Raw genomic sequence first — 25,690 nt, 5'->3', positions numbered from 1 at the left:
GTAAAACCAGATATAGCAGCTGATATGGGTTTCGGAATCTGTTTCCCACAAAAGTATCTCAAGAAGTTTTTACAAGTGTGTGGCGATCTGTTTTTAGTCAGTGTTCGAATGTGGCGGTATACAATCACAAAATTGTAGCAAACTACTGTTCAGCTGTGTTTCTGGAAAGTGTATTTACAGACGTATTCAGCTGGATTTAGTAACTTCTGAAGCAGATTGTTCTGAAAGACAAGGGTATTTCCCACAAAAGCGCACGAAGTGTCTCAGGGACGGTTTCGCGAGTATGTCGCGATCTTCTTTTAGAATAGGTGTTCAAGTGTAGCGGTGGTGGTATTCCTCTGAATAAAACGCGTAATTGTCTAAATATTCTGACGTCATCCGCAAAGCTCTCTCTCTCTCTCTCTCTCTCTCTCTCTCTCTCTTTCTCTTTGTGCTGTGGTACATTTACTTACTGTGATATCTTTAAGTTATGATTGTGACAATATTCTGCAACACCAGATGCAGTAACTCCTGAAGCAGTTCATTTTAAGCGACAAAGGGTACCTGTGCATGGGGGATGGGAAGGAGGACAGCCTCGGGTATTTCCACCACGACAGGAAGTGCTGAGTGCATGGCCCGGCTGCAGCCATGTGACTGTGACATAAGCAGGCGGGCTACCTGCCCATGCCGTAAGCCGGCACGTTGCCTCTCTTCCAACTGGGCGTAGAGATTCTGTGGGTAAATTATAATGGTTGGTTGGTTGGATGGTTGGGGGAAGAGATCAAACAGCGAGGTTATCGGTCTCATAGTATTAGGTAAGGATGGGGAAGAAAGTCGGCCGTGCCCTTGCAAAGGAACCATCCCGGCATTTGCCTGGAGCGATTTAGGGAAATCATGGAAAACCTAAATCAGGACGGCCGGACGCGGGATTGAACCGTCGTCCTTCCGAATGCGAGTCCAGTGTGCTAACCACTGCGCCACCTCGCTCGGTAGGTAAATTATAATGCCTCTCACACTTCGGAAGTCTGACTGACTCGTCTTTTATCGAGTTATCTACGGTTACACCACACACATTTGTCACCATGAGTTGCAAACCATAACTTAGCCCCATCTTCATTATTTCATTAAGCGTATTTGTCTTCACCAAATTTCATTGCTATCGACTCAGTCCTCAGATGCTAATATACTCTTCTTTTTCCAGCACAGACATCTCGTCCGTTGAACACATAAACAATTATGTCCATCCCCCCAGTCCAGCAGCTAGGCACAGAGTCTTTCTCCCACGATCTGACCCCAGATCAAATGGCGAGAGGGCAAGGACGACAGAGTCATGTGGTGACAGTGCTGTGAACTAGGTCAGTAGGACTACGGACCTCATGGTGAATGCACTGGATGGAGCTATTGTCTATGACAACTCAAATTGTTTAAATAAGCAATGCATACCTACATCAGTCCTATCTGGCTGCCCAGCACACACTGTGTCCTTTTCCGCCAATTTCCAGATTGACCTTCAGTCAGCTGTTCGGAAACGCTCCATTATGCATCAAAGCAAAACAATCATCCAATTTGTGTGTTGTGGGAGGAAGCTTTGTTTGGCGTTGGTCTTACACATCATAATTTTGAAAAAACTCACTATATCCAGTTCTGTACACAGAATAGAGTCACACCGACAATTGATGTAGAATATGAACAGGGCTCAGTTAACAGGGTAGATTTCTCCAAATTTTTGAGTGTTCACATTGATGACAATTTGAACTGGAAGAAGCATATTACTGAGCTTCTCAAACAACTAAGTTCAGCTTCTTTCACTCTTCGTATAATCGCTAGTCTTGGTAACAAACATATCGGCCTCCTTACGTACTTTTCATATTTCCATTCAATAATGTCTTATGGAATAGTTTTTTGGGGTAACTCACCACTTGGACATAAAGTATTGATTGCACAAAAGAGAGCAGTGAGAATAATTGGTGGTGTTCACCCAAGCACGTCATGTAGGCACCTTTTCAAGGAGATAGGTATTTTGGTTCAAATGGCTCTGAGCACTATGGGACTTAAAATCTGAAGTCATCAGTCCCCTAGAACTTAGAACTACTTAAACCTAACTAACCTAAAGCCATCACACACATCTATGCCTGAGGCAGGATTCGTACCTGCGACCGTAGCGGTCGCGCGGTTCCAGACTGTAGCGCCCAGAACCGCTCGGCCACCCCGGCCGGAAGTTAGTTATTTTAACTGCACCATCAGAGTACATATATTCGCTAATGAAATTCGTTACAAATAATCCATCTCAATTCGCGAAGAACAGTGATGTTCATACGTACAACACTAGAGGGAAAAATGTCCTTTCCTGTCCTTCATTGAAGCTGTCAGTTGCTCAAAAAGGAGTACATTATTCAGCAACAAAAATCTTTGATCATTTGCCCAACAACGTAAAGTGTCTGGCAGGTAGCAGATCAAGTTTTAAATCTAGCTTAAAATCCTTTCTTTTGGACAACTCCTTCTACTCCATGGACGAGTTTCTGTTTCAGAAATGGTAAAAAAATGTACCTCTAAATGCAGTTGCATGTGTAGAACTAAAAATTTCAGTAATATTAATATTAGAACTATTCATATATATCATATCGATAAAATAATCGGGAAAATGATCTAAGGAACATGGCATAACTAAAACTAAACTTAACTATTGGGGAAACTACGACAACATGTTCCCATTTCCACCGAATCTTCAAACCACGGTTTTGTCGCACTAACTCAACTCACTCTGTTTCTACACAGGTTGCAGAAGGTGGTAGATATAGCGCTCTCTGACTTCTGCTCAGTTCAGACATAAACTGGAACGATCACATGGACAAAGCTGCAGAGACTGAAGAACAGCTACAAGATGCATAGGGGCTACCTAAAAACTACGTTGGAGTTTAACCATAGCAGATACGTTCAAGAAAGGTGACTTGTTTCGAGATATGTGAGTGCCACGAATATGATTCACTAGTAGCTCTAATCATTAAGGGACATTTCCATATCGTCCAATGCAGGTATGTGGTTGAATGGGAGGACTTGATTCCAAATCGTAGACAGCATTTCTACCAGAAAGCGTAACACTATACATCTGAAATGCCAGTGTATTGGTCATAGGATTTTGTCCATTTCTGACGACCACAATCTAGCGCTGCATTCTTTTTTTAAGTGATTCTCTGACGTGGCATCGAGATAGAATGTGTTACAAATACTGGAGAAATATGTGGCAGCGGAATGAGAGAGTTGCAAATACCGGCTTCATACCACGTTCCTTAGCCAAATCACTTTCTAAATTCAGTGATTTTATTAGTAGCTTACATCGCAGGCAACGTGCACCCACAATTTTGGTATGTTGATACACACTCCAGCGATCACCATCTATATTCAATTTCGCGGTATTTGTGTGGAAGACCACTTCATTCGGAAGCAGTACCATACCTCGATTTCCTTGATTTATAAAGCCTATATAGTTTTCAACTTGGATATCATTAGCAACACTTGTCTGCGCCGGTACAACGAAGACTGCTTGTGACAGTAACATAGCTGTTGCAATCGTGTTTTCTTAATAGCTGGCCTCTTATAAGACAATTACGTCTCTGGTCTTAAGACACACTGGTACCACTCGCAAGAAAAACAAATGAGATATCTCCATCCATTCCGCATTTTCACTCTATATTGTTTGGTATTACCAACTTTCAGTTATTAGCGAAGTATTGTACTTTGTAGGGGATGTGTGATAGATTTGCTATGATCAGCTGGCTTGTAAAGTATGTATGTTTTCCGACATAAGCAAAGGAAAATGACCATGTCCTGTAGTAAGGAAGGTATGGATTTGACGTGGAAAACCGTGACAGCCGCAAGAGGAATGAAAGGCATTTTTATGTGAAAAATTATGTTCAATCGTAAGAATGCCATAGATATTTATATTCCCAGAGCCACAGTGGTCAGGAGAGGGTATTTCCGATACTCCGCTCTTTGTCGAATGTCGTCAGATTGAGACTGCGTTCGTAAAATTTTATTTTAAGTATAGTGATAAAATATATGTGGCTGGTTCCTTAGGGTGATTCTGCCTGGCGTGCGATGAGTGAATATCGGCTGTGACCGGTGGCCAGAACAATCGACATTTTTGGCTTACTGTGGGAGCTGTCCAGACTGGAGAAGCAGGCTGGGGTACAGAAATGTAGCTGACCTCAAGCCGTCACCATCTAGGCTGGTGAAAAGTGAACGAACTAATGCTCAGTATGTCTTGGGCAGCCTTCACGATCGTATGTGTTCTCCGTGGAAATTTGAGAAGATTCATTGAGGGCGTGTGTGTATGTACTGGACAGTACAGCCGACTGCTTCTACACATATCCTACCATTATTTGGTTGAGAGAACATCGAGTGTGGTGTGTGTTGGGTGCATCTAGGTGGTGAAAGACAGCTGGAATACACGTTTGCTGGTTCTCTAGACATGAGAAACACCTTAGTTGACTTTGAAAAGTAGAATGATGATTTGCAATCTGTTATATCACTGATATCGGTGGAACTACCAATTTCCTCTTTTTTTCGGGTTTTCACGTAAAGGTCTTCGCAGGCGGGATAAGTTTCTAGTCACTCAGTGGTTTGCAGCACGTTCCACCTCGCTGCACCTCGCTGAAGTTTCGGGATTCTAGAGAAATAATTTCCACGCTTTATCTTCGGAATTATACTGTGCAAGGGATCGGTAGCATATCGCTATGTGCTTGACTTCGAGAGCTATGACGTAAATGGTATGATATTGTGGAAAACCATGTGAAAATACATGTGTTCTTGTAATCCGAGAGTATGGAGATGGGTGTGGAAAGAAGCATGGCAGTAATCTAGCAAGTAAGCAGGGAGGGTCGGAAAAATTAACGCCTTTGTGCCGAGGAGAACCAGCCCAGCCTTTGTACAACAGTTCAGAGAGTGACCGCTGTCTGTGGAGGGCGCTCTGATCTCTCATTGGGTCGATGTCTGTGTGGGGGCTATTGACTTCTGTTAGATCTGTTTGTCTTTGTGGTACATGAAGAGTACGAGAGTATGATGGTCGATAGCTGTATGCAGGATTCAGAAGTTATGATTTTGTATGGCACAGGATACAAATTGTATGTTTACGAAATCGATATGGCGTGTGGTGATATTGCCCGGTTGGAGATCGGTTTCATGCTGAAAAAAAGTTAAAGCTTTTCTCGACAGTAGCAGAGCAGAGTAATTGCAGAAATGTCTTATTTCCGTATTTCATGATTTGCAGACTACTTTTGCAGGGTTTAACTGTCAGTGCTAAATGACAGCTGTATGTTTTTTCGATCTGTACAAAATAGTTTTCCCGCTAAAATTCTCGTCTTCAGAAAATGGTGGACAGTGCTCCCACACTGTCAGCAGCAGCAGTTTGGCAGGTAAATTTAGTAAGAGCCAGTCAGAATGCTCCAATCACAAGACATCCTTTGTGCGTGGCTTAGAAGCCTCTTCAGACTCGTCCAAACGACACGGGAGAAACGTATCTACGGAAAGTTCTGTGACGTCTGAGAGTAACGCGATGTCTTCTTTGTTTGAGTATTCAGAGACATGTCCAAGCAGTCCATCCAGATTTGGTGGGTTACTGTCCCGCATTTGCCACTGTGGCTTTAGAGTATTTTCAGACCAGCAGCTATAGGACATAGAACATTCACCGAAAATTCCAACCATTTTTCTTGTCTGTAGGACAGTACTTCGAATTCTGTTTGTGTAACTGTTCTGATTTTGCTGTCTGTTATTACGCACCAGTGTGCGCTTAGAGAAGTGAGGAAAATAACGTCCCTACCTCCAACAGCAAATATAAAAGTAAACCCACTCAGTGTTTGCGAAAAGTGTTGAATTCCATAACAGCTGCAAAATTCAGAAATTTTTCTCTCTCTCTCTCTCTCTCTGGCAGTGCCTTCAAACAAGCAGATAGAGCTCTAAAAGTGGTGAGCGTTCTGTTTAGAGTATCAGATATATGCATTTTGACTTCCAGATATCATGGTTTTGGTGTGTAAGACTTGATACTGCAGCTGATATTGGTTTGAGGATCTGTTTCCCACAAAAGTGTGTGAAGTGTCTAGGCAGGTTTCACAAGTGTGCAGCGATCTTTTTAGAATCCATGCTCGAGTGTGGTGGTATACATCGCAAAATAGAGACAAACTGCAGTACAGCGATCTTTTTTGGAAGTGTATTTACAAATTTATTCAGTTGGATTTAGTAACCCCCGAAGCTCGTGCTCAAAGACAAGTGTATTTCCCACAAAAACATGCTAAGTGTCTCTGAAGCTGGTTTCACAAATGTGCTACGATCATTTTAGAGTATGTGTTCAAGTGCGGCAGTGGTGGTAATCCTTGGAATTGTTTACATATTTTCGCGTCATCTGTAGGCTCTTTCTCTCTCTCTTTGTACTGTGGTAATTTTGTCCCTGTGACATCTTCAAGTTATGTATGTGACAATATTCCGCAACACCAGGTATAATAACTCCTGAAGCAGATCATGTTCAATGACAAAGAGCATCTGTGCGCCGAGGATGAGAAGGAGGAAAGCTGCGAGTATTTTCAATGCGTGGTCCTGCGGCTGTAAGCCGGTGCAGGAACTATTGGGGCAGGGAGCCCGGAGCAAGCCTCTCTTCTAGCAGGGTGCAGAGACTCAGGGATGAGCATCTTGCCTCTTGCACTTCGGGAGACTGACTGACTGGACATATATCGAATGATCTACAGATACAGCACACGCATTTATCAGTATGAGTTGTGAAGTGTAGCTTAACCCCATCCTGCTGCATCTTTGTTATGTCATGAAACGCGTTCATCTTCATCTTCACCAAATATAATTGCTATCGACACAGCTCTCAGATCATGGTTACAACTAATATACTCCTTTTCCATCTCCTATATCACATCCATTGAACACAGTAAACAATTACGTCTGTCCTCCCAGTCTGGCAGCTAGACACATACTGAGTCCTTTCGCCGCCATTTTTTCCCCAGACCGCCAACTTGGATTACGTCATGGGAGGATAGAGAGGGAGGGCCGATGGAGCCCTCTGGTGATGGTGTTGTGTACTAGGTCAATTGGTGTCTGGACCTTATGGTGAATACACCCAGAGGAGATAGTGTCTATGACAACTAAAATCGTTTAAATAAACAATTCATACTTATGTCCATCCTATTCAGCAGCCCGACACAGACTGAGTCCTTTTCCCGCCAATTTCCAATTGGGGGAGAGAGGGGGTGGGGGGCAATGCATACAAAATAAAGACTTACATCCATCCAATCCAACAGCACAGCACTGACTGTGTCCTTATCCTGTCAATTTCCAGTTGAGAAAAGAGCGTGGGAGGGGAAGGGTTGGGAGGTGGGTTAGGTTAGTGGAGGTGGCCCAATTGACCTATTTTCCATCCAAAATTTGAACTTCCCACAAAATTTGAACTTCCCGCCATGACATCACCGTGTGTTGCTGCCATCTTGGACCCGCCATCTAGAATACATTTGGCAACAATGCAGAGTGGCATGATGCTGATCTTGCCCTACTACTCACCTGATCATAACCCATGTGACATTCGTCTGCAGGATTATCTGAAACATGTTGTCTTCAGTGCTCCATTTTCGAATGTAACTGAGCTGAAGGCACGCATTGCATATTGCATTCCTATCTGTTGTGGAACATGCTGTTTCTCGATTTCATCTTGTGGCAGAAAATGGTGGAAAGCATACTGAACATGTCTTGCACCAGTTTCATGACAGTTAGAAACCGTCGTCATCTTGCTTTAAAAATTGACGTCATTTTGCTTTTTATGCAGTTTTTTGCCTCAGGACCATTAAAACCAGATTTTTCCTATCCGATGTAATACGATCTTGGATAAGCTCACCTGTCTAGCAGCGCCATCACTGTTGACTGCTGAACTTGTGCAGTAATACACATTGAACAATACAGATGGTGTAATGTGCAACTACAACCACAGCCATCGTATTGCGAGTCATCGGTCACTTGTAGCCGACTCCGTTTACAGTAAGACTCTTACAGCGACATTTACTGGTAAAACTTTTGTTAATTTTTTTTTGTTCCACGGCGTTTCACCCTACATGAACAATATGATGTTGAAATATGACGTCATATGTGATGTGGTTCTCTTTCTATAGCGTTTTGAAATTGGAAGTTTAATTATGGACACTCTGTGTTTTAACCAGAGCGCGGTTCTAAACTACCTGGAACAGGTGGTTTACAAACAAGGTATTTAATAATGTTTAGCAGGATATATTGTCATGTCCACCATTAAAAATTTAGTAATGATGCTAAATGATTGCTGAATGATGAGTCTCCTGCAATTATTACAGTGTGCTTGAGGAATTTAGGTACTAATGAACTGAGGTTCGCTTTATAATTTTTGAATAAATCAGGATAGCGAGTCTGGCGGTCGAGAGAAGGATCCAGTTACAAATGTATACCCACAGACAAGTCTGAATCTTGCAAAAACATTCTCACATGCAATTTGCATTTCTGTCCTTGTGGGTTTGAGTTTCTTGTCTACTAAAACAAACGTAAACCTCTTTTCCCTAGAAGCCTGTCCCATTGATATACACTTTCCCACAAATCTCACTGCTGTCATTTTCAGGTTTTAATTAGATTTCTGTAGCTAGTATTATCTGAGCTTCACTCGTTTTTAGGAATGTTTCAAAATCTGGCACTTTGTTGCGAATGATACAGCAGTTAAGCACTAGGATTTTAATAATCTACCCTGAGAGGAGCCGGAGTGGCCGTGCGGTTCTAGGCGCTGCAGTCTGGAGCCGGGCGACCGCTACGGTCGCAGGTTCGAATCCTGCCTCGGGCATGGATATGTGTGATGTCCTTAGGTTAGTTAGGTTCAATTAGTTCTAAGTTCTAGGCGACCGATGACCTCAGAAGTTAAGTCGCTAGTGCTCAGAGCCATTTTTGAGAGGAGCGTTACTCTTGATCTTACGCTGATACTTCTGGGTCTCTTACAGCTCTTACACTGCAGAATCAATGAAACTGGTACACCTGCCTAATATCGTGTAGGGCCCCCGCGAACACGCAGAAGTGCCACAAAAAGACGTGGCGTGGACTCGGCTAATGTCTGAAGTAGTGCTGGAGGGAAGTGACACCATGAATCCTGCAGGGCTGTCCATAAATCCGTAAGAGTACGAGGGCGTGGAGAGCTCTCCTGAACAGAAAATTGCAAGGAATCCCAGATATGATCAATAATGTTCATGTCTGGGAAGACTGGTCACCAGCGGACGTGTTTAAGCTCAGAATTGTGTTCCTGGAGCCACTCTGTAGCAATTCTGGACGTGTGGGGTGTCGCATTGTCCTGCTGGAATTTTCCAAGTCCGTCGAATTGCACAATGGACATGGATGGATGCAGGTGATCAGACGGGATGCTTAAGTATGTATCACCTGTCAGAGTCGTAACTAGACGTATCAGGGGTCCCATATCACTCCAACTGCAAACGCCGAACACCATTACAGAGCTTCCACCAGCTTGAACAGTCCCTGCTGACTTGCAGGGCCCATGGATTCATGAGGTTGTCTCCATAACCGTACACGTGCATCTTCTTGATAGAATTTGAAACCGGACTCGTCCGACCAGGCAACATATTTCCAGTCATCAACAGTCCAATGTCGGTGTTGACGGGCCCACGCGAGGCGTAAAGCCTTGTTTCGTGCAGCATCAACGGTACATGAGTAGGCCTTCGGCTCCGAAAGCCCATCTCGATGATGTTTCATTGAATGGTTCACACGCTGACACTTGTTGATGGCGCAGCATTGACACCTGCAGCAGTTTGCAGAAGGGTTGCACTTCTGTGACGTTGAACGATTCTCTTCAGTCGTCGTTCGACCTGCCCTTGCAGAATCTTTTTCCGGACGCAACAATGTCGGAGATTTGATGTTTTATCGGATTATTGATATTCGCCGCACACTCGTGAAATGGTCATAGGGGAATATCCCCACATCATATCTACCTCGGAAATGTTATGTCCCATCGCTCGTGCACCGACTATAATGCCACGTTCAAACTCACTTAAATGTTGATAACCTATCATTGTAGCAGCAGTAACCGATTTAACGACTGCGCCATACACGTATCTTATGTAGGCTTTGCCGACAACAGCTACATAGTCTGCTTTTTTATCTGTCTCTGTATTTGAATACGCATGCCTATACCAGTTTCTTTGGCGCTTCAGTGTATTATGTAGACTGAATGGAGAGTCTGCTACACTAAAAGAACTCATGTGCATCCAACACATATTCAGGTACACTCATTCATCTACCTGGGTAGCAGCCTCTGATGTGTAGAGGATACCCAAACCACTTAGGGGGACCCTACATTTCTCAACGGTACGGGGCAAGTCTAAGAAGCAGCAGCCTAGCTTGTCACAGAACCTTCACAGGGACTGGATTAAACCTTCCATGCAACTCAGAACACGATGGCCATTATCAGTTCTGGGAACAATGATGAAGATTGTGAGATTCACTGAAAGTCTGTGAACAAAGTTGGTATTCTAGCCTTTTCTGCTGGTTGCTGGAATGATCTAAGTTAGACATCAGAATCCAGACGACAGACATCGTTTCCACCAACGAACGCCGACTGCCAGCTGCCGAAATAACTCTTCAGCATGTCGAATAACATCCACAGGTAGCTATACTGAGCGTACATGAGGTTATTTCACATCTCTTGCTGGTAGTTCTCTAAGTGGTAGCATTATGTGTCACATGTTTTTAACTGCCAAAGATTATTAGAGCTCTACCCTTTTATGTTTCCCTCCCTTTGACTCAGGATACAGGGTTTCCCAACAGATTAAGTGAGTCTTACTGGCTTAGTTTCTGTTTCAATGGATGACAGTGCCTCGAACTTGTTGCTTAAGGGGACTGATGTAACATTCTGAGTTGTCCCTGGTCCCCAGTCTCCCCTGTACAGGAGTTCACTGACATGCCTCTCACAATCAGATGGACAAGTAGATCCGATATTTTCCGTAGAGAAGACGCCATTCACAGGAGAGGATAAAATCTGAGGTATCATTGGTATCTCTGGTACATGAGTTCTGATACTCCTTCCAACACACCCGTTCGCAGCAGCTTCCAATCACATGACAATAGTCAATGTCATTACCAGCTGCTTACAAAGAGCAAGTAACTCATCCCACGCTAGAGAACAACAATATAGTGGGGTTCTATCATGGCACTAATACTGTCCTTTAAACTAATTTTTAGAGCAAATATTCCCAGATATACATGCGGATATCGGCATCGCTGTGGTATTTTATCGGCAAAGTAATTATTAGGGGTGTGGATATCCGGGTCAGTGCCGTCCTGTAAATATAGTAATTTGGTTAGAAAAACACAGTTTCATTTTTGATCAGTTACCAGGGCACCCCAGGGGAACTTGACAGTGTAAAATGGAAATATATTGGATTTCAGTTAGTCATAGATGCAACAACAGAGTGATCAGGAAGTACAGTTTTGGAAACGAAGTTGGTAAGTATGGCAAGCGGGAGGGGGAGGGGAGGAGGGGAATCATCATCAATGGCGGCTTTTATAAAAAATCGAGCTTGACAATAGTTATTAAGACAAAGTAATTAGTGGCTGATGTAGGTTTTGGTAGTTGTGACACATTAAATATACAAACCACTGGGAGTCTATAGCCGTGTAGCGTGGTGTCTTCGAGAACCCGCCGAAATCCACGTATTGGTAACACGTAAGACATTCTCTGTGACTCCATTAGGGCAGCTCTGGTGTAAACCAACCTAAAAATAATGAAAGTTTTTGCCATTATATTACTGCTATGAATTCTCAGGCTTCATTTTTATGGGAGGTGCATCAAAACATGTGATAAAGGTCAATGCCTAAGTTATTTATCTATCAGTTATATTCAACTAGACTATTGAAAAAGAATGCATTGGTAGAGTAGTACTTTCAAACAAGCAAATAAAAGTATTTCTAACTCAGGATGACTAAATATCGCATGTCGTATAACCATTTGAGTGCTATTCCTCGTAAGAATAAAGTGTTGTTAAGATGTTTATTGATCATGCCACCAAATCGCCAAATCGAAAGATGAAAAAACGGAGCCTGAAATATTCGATTCACAGCTCTCGATACTGCTTCTCCGAAGAAGATCACATCACAGTTTCTATTTGCGATCGTTGCATGGGTACAGAAATGACGTGTAGTGGAACTATAGCTCCATCTCAGTGAGGATAATCTGTTATAAAATAAGGGACCAGTAAAGTTTGTAGGGAGTATAACAGTTTACGTTGAAATCAGAATGAATGTCCATATTAACAATTAAGTGCAAGAATAGAAGCTATATCTTTATAAATTGTCATGCACCTATTAATTATGATAACAGAAGAAATTTTCAGAAAGTAAATCAGTTTTGGGGTCTTTTGGATCTGAAATCTCCAACAGACCTAAAAAAATGTTAAAATAATTCTCAGCGGCTTCAATGTGCAAGTTGGGAAAGTAAAGAAATTTCAGAATGCTGTCGGCGAATATCTAGCACACCTGAGAACAAACGGTAATGGCGAAAAACTGATTAGTATGTGTAAAATGTTACAGTTAAAACTTATCTCGACACATTTTTGCAACCTGTCCAGAATAGCCAAAACTTGAACATCTCCAGCTCCAACCTAAGAGAATTTCAACTGGATCACATAGCCATATCTAAAGGAATATCATGGAAATCATGAATATTAAAGTAATCAGAACTGGGGAATTTAATTCAGATCATTATCACTCTAAGATCAAAATCCGATTTTTCCCATATAAAAAAAGTACAGCCAAGAATATAATCAGATACAACTTCACTACAGTTAATATTACGAAGCAAAATATAGAAAAATTTAGAGACGAAATTGAGACAACAAAAAAGGTGATTGGCAAGAACTCCATGTACAAATTACTAAAACAGCAGAGAAAACTTTAGAACTGGACAAGAATAAAAAGAAAACATGGTGGAACAGAGAGGGAGTGAAACTAAATCAGACGGAAGGTCTAATCCCCCAGCCAAATGCTGCTTTTAACAAGAGAAGAAACCTTTTCACATCCAGCAGGATAGACGAACATCTCAGGAAAAATCTCATAAAGACGTTTGTTTGGAGTGTGCTTATGTACGGAAGTGTAACACGGACACATGATAAGCACAGAAAAACATAAAATAAAAGCCTTCGAGATGTGGTGGTACTGTAGAATGCTCAAGATTTCCTGCGTAGACAAAACATCAAACGAACAGGGGCTCCACGGAGCGGAGGAAACCAAGCCTTGTCTTTTGAAGTTCATCAGGCCCAGAAGGAACACATGGGTCGGCCATCTGTTGAGACATGATGGTATCATAAAAGTATCATTGAAGAGACAATAGAAGGGAAAAATACAAGAAGCAGACCGGGACTAGAATACATCAACCAGATCTTGAGGATACCAGCTGCACCATCTATGCAGCCCTCAAGGGGAAGGCCGAAGACAGAAATGCATGGAAAACTGCTGCTAACCAACCTGATGGCTGAAGACATGAGAAGAAGAAGAAGGTAGTGCTATTACCTCACAGTGGAGCACACAAACTGCTACATTGCACGAAATACAAACATAATTTTCCCCGATTTCTGAGCCCTGAACTGCCTTACTGACCCATGCGACTGAACACAGGTTTCGTCTACATAAAATAAAAAATAAAAAAATTAAGAAACGTCGGTTCCTTAGGTAGTGAACACGATCTTTCTTTCGTTGAGCAGAACCTTTCCGCTTTGGAAGAAACTATTTAATTTTCATATAGCAAGTTGCGTTTCACGGAATACAAAATCTCCACCTTCAAGAAGAAGTTTTTATAAGTTTGTGCAGTTCTCTACACAGATGAATTTCACTTTTATCATTTCCTCGCTGTACAGCAACCCGCAACTGCAGAGAAGCCAGGATATATTTGTTCATACGAAACGAATTTTAATTTCAAGTAGAATATCCTTTTTAAGATTTGCAGTTACAACTGTGTTTTAAGAAATGTAGGTCTTTTAGTTTCACAGAAGGAGATATTGTCAAGCATTATATTATTAAATAAAGAAACAATAAAACAATGATGAAGCGTTGAAGCAAAGAAGGAGAGTGAATTTATGGGCTAAAAGAGGAGATGAGCGGCCCATATAAAGAAGAAGAAAAAATAGAAAGTTGGCAGCGCACTCACTCGCGAAAGACAAACGTACCAGGTTCGAGTGCCGGTCCATCGTACAGTGTTAATATAAAATTTCATGCTTTACTATTGTAACTCAGATCAGGAAATATTCCTCATGATAGTGATTTTTTTAAAGATAGTGTATATCTTCTGTATTAGTCGTTCTTTTCTGACACACGGTTAAGTTTCTACTACAAACCGTCCTTCCTCGAATAAATATTGTAATTAGATGTATAGATAGTTGTCAGCAGCTTTACTGATACCCAAGACTGTAAGTTGAAGAATCAAGAAGAAAAACAAGAATTCTAGTTGTTTCACTTTCAGAAGATGATCAAAATAGAAGTATGGCATTGTAATATATGGGTATGGAAGAAGACTGTGAATTCAGTAATTACTAGGGACATTTCATAAGTAATGCTCATGTTGGTATTACTGTGGATTGTTTGACGTAACAACAGTGAAAATTACGCCACATGTAGCCGGGAGCTTGAGGAAGAAGCATGTGCTTTTGTTTTTTCGCTTTGCACTTTAACATAAAATTGCCAAGAGGCAGAAGTAGACCCTGCAGGGGCCTCGGGTACTGTGTCTGTTGACAATCAGGGGTCGTACATCAAGACAGAAACTTTACGTGGCCAAAACCCAACAGAAATCCAAAGTGCGTTAAGTGAAGTTTTTGGTGTATTTAGAGCGGACCGTAGTACAATTTCACGTTGGGTTAATCGTTTTAGTGGTGGTCGTATGAGCATAGATGATAATCCAAGATCTGGAATGCCAGAAACGCAAACAGATGAATGGATTGTGAAACTTGTGGCAGATGCTCAGGGAAGAGATTGCAGTGCAATTTGTGAGGAACTCTCTGAAGCCACGGCAATTCCCCCAACATCAGTATTTCGTATGATGACAAAAGATTTGAAGAAGAGAAAAATTCCTGCGAGATGGATCCCACACAGTTTCACTGCTGAAGAGAAGCAGAAACGTTGGAACCATGCTCAGACAACGATTCGTCCGTGAAAGTAAAGGATTCTGGTGTCGAATTGTACATATTGATGAAACCCAGGCTAGAGACTTTGAACCGGAGTTGAAATAACAGTCCAACGAGTAGAGACCTTCAAAGTCAAAGCAAGTAATGATCACCAAGGATTCATCATGACAGATAGAATCCCATGTGGAACAAGTGTTGCAGCTGTGTATTATTCTAACTTCATGCAAAACCTACGCAGAAAAATGCACAAAACCCACACCTCAGCTGCTCGAGCCACTCATTCTTTACGACAATGCTCGCCCGCGTATCGGCAATGTTGTTGCCCGAAAACAGTGCGAAAACGGGTGAGAACTGTTGCCGCATGCCCCCTGCGGCCCGTACAGCCGGGACATGAGACCAGCAGACTTCAACTTGTTACCGAAGTTGAAAAAACCTATGAAATGTCACTCGTATAATAGTAAACGAAGAGGACAGTCGTGGTACTGATGGTAGATGACAGAAAACTGAGATGCTATAAGAGTATGAGAGTATTTTTAAAAAAATAAATAACTGTACAGGTAAAGCAAAGCACACAACAAAGAAACTGTAGAGAACTGAAAAGCGAGACGACGTTTCAAAATTAATATTGTAAACAGTCAATGCTACACAGATAATGGTAAATCTCAAGTCATTTCTCGAAATGAGGGTTTGTGGGTTAGATATGTCACAAAATTGCAAATTCTAGATTTCAAGTCTCATCAGTTTTCTGCTATACGTTTAACGGTAAAAAGTTTATCCAAGTACCTGTCTTTGTCTTCGAGTGTTGGAGGTCTGTCAGTACCAACTGCTTCTTTTATCTCATTGTGCACTCGTTCTTGGACATCGGGATGCCGTAACATCATAAGAAAAGCAAATTGAAGAGCGCTGCTTGTTTCTTCCAAGCCAGCAACTAACATGTCGTATAACACCATGAGAAGCTGATCCTCTAGAAAATAAAGAACAACATAACAAATTGGTCGCGAAGAGATTATCTAACTAAAATTCCCAAGAAAAGTCTTGTAGCACTGGTGTACCTGTGAAAACATTTGGAATTAGATTCAAGGGGAGCAGTGATTGAAAGACCAGGCAATATGAAAATAACACAATAAAAACAAATTAGTAACAAAAGTACAGGCAATCCCTTGGAAATAGCACGTATGTGAAATCAAAATCTGCATCAGGCTAACATTCAATAACATGTTGCTGTTCACCACACATAGCAACATGGTTTGATCCACTTTGGCTCATTGTGCACGTTAGTTGCAGCTGAAGCCTATTTCAGTTTCCGATGGCAGCATCCCGAGTAAGATTCCCACGACTATGCACTGATAGTTTCAACTTGTTCCAAGCATGCTCAGTCGGATTCGTGTCATCAAATACCGTAGAACAGGTGTGGCCAAGATATCAGCTCGTAGGCAATGCCCGAGTCCGAGTGCCAAAGCGCTCAGCCTCACGTCACGGTACCCCCGCCGCTGCGCCGTGCCGGAGGACAGGAAAGAGGAGAAAACAGTAACCGCGCCGCATTGAAAAGGCAGTACAGTCGTGCTGCATATGACGTGGCCTTATGTTTCATATTTGTCAACAACACAAATCACAAACAAAACAAGTTTCCAGTGTAAATTAATTATTTTTGGCGCTCTGAAGATGTAATATAATTTTTATCTGGTAGAAACAGGCTGCATATGGACAAAAGCAGACAATTTCACAGATTTTCACAGTCAGTTTGCCACGTAACCGTGACTTTGTTTAGTGTCGAAAATAGCTCTTACACACAAATATGTCGATCGAAATACTGCAATGCTTTTGCAACTTCATTATGAAGTCTCGGAAAACCTACCTGAGAAAAGCAATTTAGATGTCCTGGACCCAGTTTTGACGTAAAAAGATTTGCAATTAAGAGTAGAATTACCTTTCAGTTTAGTCAGTTACATCTGCATATGCATAGGGGCTCTTCCAAGTGAAACGGCAAATGGTCTCTAAAACACGCCGAAAACAGTTGTAAGGTTGACAGTGTCGTCAAAAGCTCGATGGAGCCACAGCGAGTTCGTCAGACCACGCGCTTTCTTTAACGCCATTTAGTTTATGGAATTTGATTGTCTTTGTCAGGATGAGTAACTTCTACAATGCGATTTTCTTTTTAAATGCATCCTAATCAAATCAGAAAGAAGTTTTCTTGCAATGTCTTACTGTGGCCAGTGTGCAGTTAACTCCATTTAAAATGCGAGGTCTGCAATCCATTGCGGATGTTCTAATTTTCGTTCCTGCGCTCCTTTTTCCTTCATAAATTGAGCAATCTTCTTCCGCTTGATCCTTGGTCCCGCAGTTTCCGCAGGGTCGGCACTGTTACAATCGGATTTGACATGGTTAATTAGAAGGGGTGGCCAGATGCCCTTCCTGTCACCACCCTTTACTCCCTGCGACAGAATCAGTGTACCCCAGCTGTCTGCTCCTAGGGTAAATCGTGAAATAGTGTGGACGTGTTTCAGACGTCTGCGAGTCGTGGAACTGAAGCAGGACTTGGGGACCAGCCCGGTATTCACCTAGTAGGATGTGGAAAACCCCTAAAAACCATATCCAGGATGGCTGGCACACCTGCCCTCGTCGGGGCGGATTCGATCCGGGGCTGGCGCGCCTACCTGAGGCCAGGAAGCATCGTATTAGCGCTCTTTGCTTACCTGGCAGGTTTTCATAAATTGAGCAATAGCGAGATTTAAATCGAAACATCGTTCCAGGCAAGCCCCTTGACTTAACCAACTCAGTTTGCAGTAATATATGAAGTCCCCACACTCTTCGTTCATTTCCACTGAAAATTGTGGCAACTGATAATGGAATAATGGGTGTGACTTCAGAAATTTTACTGTTCATATCACCACTTTCTGAAAATGCTGTATGCATTCACATTTAGCACAAAGTGCTTTTTGATGTACAGAACACTTAATCCCGTTTGTCGATCGTAATAACTTTTGCTCTTTCATTGTCCTCTAAAAGATTAAAATCTCTCTGCGTGTTACTGTAATGTCGTTTCGTAGCAAATAAGCAGTACCCGTCGCTTATGCGAATTGAGAATTCTCATCCATTTCTTCTGTCATTCCCATTCATTTGAAAGGATTGTGACGATAGATCGCTAGACTGCTCCTCTTTGTGCAAATAGGCACTGGACCTGTGAACGTCCTTCACACCACAAACAAAAAGCGAACGGTAAACAGCGCTGATACTACCATTCTGCCGAACTCGAATATTTGTGCCGAACGCAAAATGCCGCCGCGCAATGTTAAATGAAATGTCGCGCTGTTCCGGGTACTTGCGAGAAGCGCTGAACAAAGCCGAGTGACAAGCTGGGCCGCACACGATGCACGCATGAAGTCATGAAGTTTGGTATGCCGCAGACCATTCCATTCAGTTGATTCCTGCTCCCAAAGAGCTGGGTTTATGAGATGGGTGCTGTATAGCGGCGCACTGCCGTCGTGTAAAACGAAACTGTGGGTCTGTCTCGATACAACACAGCCTCCAAATTACCCTCGATTGCGACGAGAAGCGTCCGAAATTTGTACCTGGTACCGGTCCAAAACAAAACTGACCCAACCCCCCCCCCCACCCCTTAATCCCTGGGACTACACGCATTGGTACCTTCGCGCCTCCTCACTCTTCGACGACGACCATCAGGTGTAAGAAAAATCCTGCAGTCATTGGTGAAGAGAACGTGATGCCGTTGATCCGCATTCAATTCCAAGTTCTACTTTGCCCAGCTTCATCGTGCATTAGCTGCTGAGGTGTTGGTACTACTGACCATAATGGACGTCTAGAGACCAAATTGAATGTGAGGAGACAAATGCGTACAGTCTGCCTCGATGCAATTTGCCTTCTAACTGTTCTTCATTAACTATTCTCCATGCCACCATTTTCCTCTTGGCCATCGTCGATTTTAAAGAGATTTTCGCGAGAAATTTAGAAAAAAAGGAAAAACCAAAGGTATTTGAGTCGTGAGAGTTTATAAGTAGATATTAAAGCTCGGTTATTTTTGCCGATTGATATAGGGCATTTCTCTGGTGTGCCAAAAGGGCGCTGGGTGAGAGGTTTATGAAAGGTGGCCTGTCACGAGAGAACTTCGTCGCTCATACGGAATCTGCGGTACAGAGAACAAACTTATGGTGAGCAAAAGCTGAATACGTGATATGTTCTCGAATGCGAATATTTCCTCGGTTGTCGGAAGATTCCAAGACGTGTTGTGTGGCTCAAGGTGACTGTTGCCTTTGAATTACACTGAAGAGTCAAAGAAACTGATACACCTACCTAATTATCTTGTAGGACTCCCGCGAGCAGGCAGACGTGCCACAACACGACGTGACATTGACTCAGCTAATGTCTGAAGTAGTGCTGGCGGGAACTGACACCATGAATCCTGCAGGGCTGTCCATAAATCCGTAAGACTACGAGGGGGTGCAGATCTCTCCTGAACAACACATTGCAAGGCATCCCATATATGCTCAATAATGTTCACGTCTATAGAGTCTGGTGGCCAGCGAAAGTGTTCCTGGAGCCACTCTATAGCAATTCTGGACGTGTGGGATGTCGCATTGTCCTGCTGGAATTGCCGCAGTCCGTCGAAATGCACAATGGATATGAATCGATCCATGTGATCAGACAGGATGCTTACGTACGTGTCACCTGTCAGAGTCGTATCTAGACGTGTCAGGGGTCCCTTATCTCTCCAACTGCGTACGCCTCACGCCATTGCAGTCTCAATTAACTTGAACAATCCCCTGCTGACATGCAGAGTCCATGGGTTCATGAGGTTGCCTCCATATCCGTACACGTCCATCCGCTCGATACAATTTGAAACGAGACTCGTCCGACCAGGCAACATGTTTTCAGACTTCAACAATCCAGTATCGGTATTGACGGGCCCAGGCAAGGAGTAAAGCTTTGTTTCGTGCAGTTTTCAAGGGTAGACGAGTGGACCTTCGGCTCCGAAAGCCCATATCGATGATGTTTCGCTGAATGGTTCGAACGCTGGCACTTGTTTATGCCCAACAGTGAAACCTGCAGCAATTTACCGAAGGGTTGGTCTTCCGTGACGTTGAATGACTCAGTCATCGTTGATCCCTTTCTTGCACGACCTTTTTCCGGCCGCAGTGATGTGAGAGATTTGATGTTTTACCGGTTTCCTGATATTCACGGTACACTCGTGAAATGGTCGTACATCCCCACTTGATCGCTACCTTGGAGATGTTGTGTCCCATCGCTCGTGTGCCGACTATAACACCACGTCCAAACTAACTTAAATCTTGATAACCTGCCACTGTAGCAGCAGTAACCAATCTAGCAACTGCACCAGACACTTGTCTTATATAGGCGTTGCCGACCTCAGCGCCATTATTCTGCCTGTTTACAAATCTCCGTATTTGAATACGCATACCATTACCAGATTCTTTGGTGCTTGAGTGTATAACGTTCTGCCGTGATAAACGTTCAGTCCGTTCTCAATGGAGGAGCTACAACATTGCAAAATAATATAATTGCATCTGCACTATCTATCTCCGTTTCTCCTTCACCGTTCACTAGCTGCATCCATGTGATCGCTGAAAGCTTCGGTTGTAATGTTGTTTAAGACGATATTTGTCTGTATCTGACGGTGGATTAATCTGTTGTAGTAGTGGTCAATGTTAAACGTAACTTCGGATTGTAGTGGTTTTGCGAGGGGCTGGTTGAGCCGCCATGGTAGGCTCCCTCGGCCAGATGTAATGAGAATGTGTAAGCCCACGAGGGGCTATTGGCTGTAATTTATATTCTGGTTCATCTTAATTTTGATACTAAGTAGATATAGCGTTATCTATTCAAGATTTGGCTGTATGTAACTGTACCTCCTAAGTTCATTTCTATTGGTTTCATGACTGTATTTAATGAAGTTTTCAAAAAAGTAATTATTAAAAATCTGGTATTGGCATTGTGATGCCGTCTCATATGAGCGGTTTAGCTCAGCAGTATGTAATGTGATAAATTACTCCTGAAATCAGCTAATTCCACAATTAATGATAACTCACTTAAAAATTCTTTAAAAATCATTATTATTGCTATTTTAGCGCTGTGTCTGCTTTGATAATGAATCATTGTGTCTCCGGACGAAATGTGTTGACGAACACAAAACTAAAGACTCGAGGATCGAGGTATGATCAACATCAGAGCACACATTATGCTAATTCGTCTCAGGCCAGTGTGAGGAGACTGGCCAGTGTATCATGTTATAACTCGCTTCTTTCCTTTCGACTCTTTCTTCTAGAGAATCACTCCACTGCCGTTCAGCCACTGACATATTACAAACACAGAAAGCTGAGGACCACACATTCACACAGAACTGACACAAATTAGAATATCCATACAAATTGTTTCAACTTGTTTGTCAATTAAATTACAAAATGTACTGATCCTGTATAAAAAAGTAGTCGTTTGCATTAGTAACAATGACTCAGTTGTTTAAGATGATTTGTTTGGTTTTTAACAAATTTTAGACCCTTTCTTGAGAACAGCTGTAATATTTACTTTTATTATGGATAGCAGAACTCTTTTTCACCGCTTTGCAAAACAACGCAGCGGACAAAGTACTAAGTCTAAATTCGTCGAGAAAGAGTGTCACCAAATCACTTTGGGTATGTTATATCCATCTGAAGTCACTATAGTCCGATCGACGAACGGTGACGGTTCGTGCAGGTCGATGAAAGGAGGAGATTAGCATTAAACGTCCCGTCGAGTATTACTGAAATAGATGTGAAAATTATGCCCTTTAAATATGACGAGGCACACCTGTTTTATAAAAAAAAGCATGTGCTAATATGCTGGAGCCATAGTGGCATCGTAAAATGCTAAACAGAAAATCAGTGCCAGCGTCACCACACATGTATAAATTACGGTATATACTATGGCCATCTCGTCAGCAGTGCAAAACAAACTGCCGTTAAGTAGCCGCAAAATGTTTGTCTCGCATGCTCGCCAGATGTCGCTACTGTACGTGTACACGTATTCTTCAATAATGAAATTATACGATGTAGAGTAAAAAGAAAAATACAATCGGTAAAGTCTGTAGTAGGCTTACCACGTGCAAAAGTCATTACAGTAACAAAATGCAATAAATTAAGACACGACAAAAGTTGGATTGTTAAAAAGGAAAAAGTTAAGCGATAATAATTCTGGTACACTCTAGTGGCGAATTATGGATGAAAATATAAAGGCGTAAGTAATAACCAGCTTACGGAGTACACAGAATAATATAAAAATGACAAAAACAAAGAGCGGAAGAAGCATACTGCAGCAAATAATCAGCGCCCTCTGTTGGCGCTACCTACAGAATGCCACATAGGCGAGAAGGTGTTAGACAGTTAGAGGAACGTAAGCGCCAGAGGTCCGCTCGTACCCTGTGACGCACCATTGCAAGAAAAGAATGATAAAACTCATTACCAGTCAATTAACAAGATTATCTAGTTAGTGAAAGATGTTATACAAACCGAGAAGGGAGAAGAAAACGCTAGAGTTATTCGCTCAACGTGAGAAAAACGAAACGAATTAGTAAAGCATTCTGTACTATGTCGTTTTAGGGCAGACGAAATTGTAGATATGTAATGTCTCAGCAGGAATTTGTTGCTGAGCAATATTCGTTAAGACGTAATTAACATTTTTAGTAAGTTTAACAGCTGGATTTGACAACTAAGTCAACGTATTTATGTGGTTACATAATTAGCTTTTCCATCTACGGAGTTATGTGTGGTAGTAGTAAATTCTTTGGGAATATTTTATCCGTTATCGTGTTCAATAGCTTCAGTAAAGTTGTGAATATAATTTTTATGTCATAACTAGATTTTTTCGTAGAAATTTTGTGTGATTTTGTGTGTGTGTGTGTGTGTGTGTGTGTATATCGATTTCTATTTCTTCTAAATAATCCATTTTTGAGCCCTTTGTTGTTGTGTGCAGAATTTGCATCGTATTTTCGATCTGGTTTGCACTGTGGTTTTCTGTTCGCATGTGGCTGAAGCCTGTGGATAGGTTTGTGTCACTGTTTCTGATATGTTCTAGGTATGTAATTTTGAAATTTCTGCCTGTTTCGCTTATACATAAATTTTCTTAATAATTACAATGTAAACCAGGTCGGATAGGCGAAGACAATGCTGCGCATAACACCGAAGAGGCCAGTAATGAATCTTTTAGAATAAATATAAATCTACATAAACACACGTAAATATCCCAACAAAATTTTTAACGAACGAACTGACTAAAAACATAAAAACGATATTCACAACTTTACTGAAATCACAGAACATGATAACGGATAAAACAGGCAAAGACAACAGCAACAAACATTAGCAAAGATTTACTACTACCATACATAACTCCATAGTTGAACAAGCTAATTATGTAACCACACAAAAGAGGTGACATAGTTGTCAAATAAAGCTGTGAAACTTACCAAGCACATTAAACACATATTAACGAATACTGTTCAGCAACAAATTTCAGTGCTGAGAAATTACATCTCTGTAATTTCGTCTGCGCTACACCTTAGATACGCAGCAGTACAAGGTATCAGACAGCGATAGACATACATAAAACTGTTATTAGTTACAAATAAATACAGATACATGCACTAGCAACTCCATATGTTTTGAGCTTGATAATGGCTACGGAGCCGAAATAAGCTTATACCCCTAAGAAATAACATCGTAATAAAAATTCTTTGAATATAGAAGCGTTTTAGCTTACTAAACATGTAAAATTCCGTAGAGCTACCAAACTGCAGTGAGGCTGATTGCTACGTTACACAGACTGTTCCAAATGGTCACAGACATTTTCCGTGCGATTAATACTGGATGATTCATAGGCCCAGTGGAGGACGCCTGACCCTCAAGAGTTCCTTAGCAAACCTTTTGATGAAAACAGAGTTTTAGGTATAATATTTTTGCCGTCCTGGAAAAACTTATACATGTTTCTGTTACGAATCATTCACGCTTAATAAAGGAATGTTTGCATCTAACTGTGATAATGGCCATTTTAGAAAATTATAATGATTGTAATTTTCAATGTCCGCATAGAGGAGAGAACTTCGGAGACTGTTTAAAGACTCTGAAGACACTTATATTAGCAGATGCAAAATCCGGCAGGGATGTGTAACATCCAACACCCCTAATGAACCATATTTTAAGTAGAGGTGTGAGATAAATTTTATTGCGCATTATGATGTGTCACCCGAACAAGACACAGCCAGGGCAAAAGCACCACAGGCCCAAAAATGCGAGCTGGTGCCAATGCCATAGAGACTCACCACTTGCTCGAGTTCCACCAGAGCCACGGGCGGCTCTGAGGATGAAGATATCGACTTCGCCTTGGTCAGTTGCCGGCCGAGTACAATCCGCCAATGACCGGACGACAACGTACAGAGCCCTACTTGGAAGATAGAAGAGCAGTTCTCGCCCACATGGTTATAAATCATCGTCCAGGGCTGACTTAGACAGGGAACTTCGTTTATTGAATTCTTGGAACTGAACAAACAGTTGTTTTAATTGCATTAGCTATGTACTGTGAAGTTTACCTACGATCATTAGCACTTAGCTATTTAGGGCCTTTTTGTGTTATATTACAAGCAGTGTTGGAGACTTCAATATTAAACTAGTCACAAAGATAAGTAAACCTTTCAACTCATCTGTGTGACTTTGTTACTAATTTGTTGGAGTGTTGTAGAACCTTCGTTCTCCTATCCTGTTACCTGACCCTGGGGCATAGCTGTGTAATACTGGCAGGGAGAAATTGTCTCTGCGGTGTACTGCACCAGAAGCCGTTTAACGAACTTACAGACTCGGCCTGCAACTGCAGTGGCAACTTGGCCTTCACAGCAGTAGCGACGAGGCATTTCCAAAACTGGCGACGAGGATTTACAAAACATTACTTACCCGTAAATGTTGTGTTATCCTCTTGGGCATCTTCTGGTTTTGCAATTTCATACAAATATGCATCTATGAGATCTCTCTTCTTCCCTGGAAAATATGTAGCCTTGTGGTCTTCGATAAGTTTCTGGAAAACAGTAAAGGATTTTTGTTAAATATAATTGCGTAAGTTTTTACAGACAGAGTAGTAACTTAACATAAAAGTTTCCTGAGTATCGTACCTCGTCATAATATGAAAAAGTATGCTGGAGGAACCAGAAGAGTGCCACTGTAAGCGCGGCCGAAACGTTGGTTTCTCCAGCATACCTTTTCTTTACAATATGGCGCGGTATGATGGTATGATACTCAGAAAACTTTTGTGTTAGCAGAGAATAAATAGTTGTCTCTGAGTACACAGTATCCACGCCAATAAGAGCAATAAGAAAATATCTTTCAGATATTTAATGAACGTATTTTTTCCTTTTACGTGTAACTGTACGGCCTTGTCAGTAACATCTGCGAGTTTCGTAACACAGTGTACAGTGAGCAATCATCTTCGAATCTTTCGTTTACCAGCAAACTGTTTCCCTTTGACGACGCTGCTATGTTATTATATCAAAA

The 25,690-nt window shown here is 41.9% G+C and overlaps 1 long non-coding RNA gene across 2 annotated transcripts in view; it reads right to left on the bottom strand.

Moving 5' to 3' along the window:
- LOC124796321 overlaps positions 1 to 25,234 on the bottom strand; it is an 86,709-nt gene extending 61,475 nt beyond the window's left edge. For both annotated transcript variants that reach the window (XR_007016746.1, XR_007016745.1), the window contains exons 1-3: positions 25,097 to 25,234; positions 15,933 to 16,113; positions 11,636 to 11,753 (exon numbers count right to left, since the gene is read on the bottom strand). This is a non-coding gene — a long non-coding RNA (uncharacterized LOC124796321). The remainder of the gene's footprint in view (positions 1 to 11,635; positions 11,754 to 15,932; positions 16,114 to 25,096) is intronic.
- Positions 25,235 to 25,690: the final 456 nt, after the last annotated feature.

Source organism: Schistocerca piceifrons, chromosome 4, assembly GCF_021461385.2.
Source record: "Schistocerca piceifrons isolate TAMUIC-IGC-003096 chromosome 4, iqSchPice1.1, whole genome shotgun sequence".
In the NCBI taxonomy this organism is placed as follows: Eukaryota; Metazoa; Arthropoda; class Insecta; order Orthoptera; family Acrididae; genus Schistocerca; species Schistocerca piceifrons.
The sequence above is the reverse complement of the archived record's forward strand: the minus strand, read 5'-3'. Positions and strand labels throughout refer to the sequence as shown.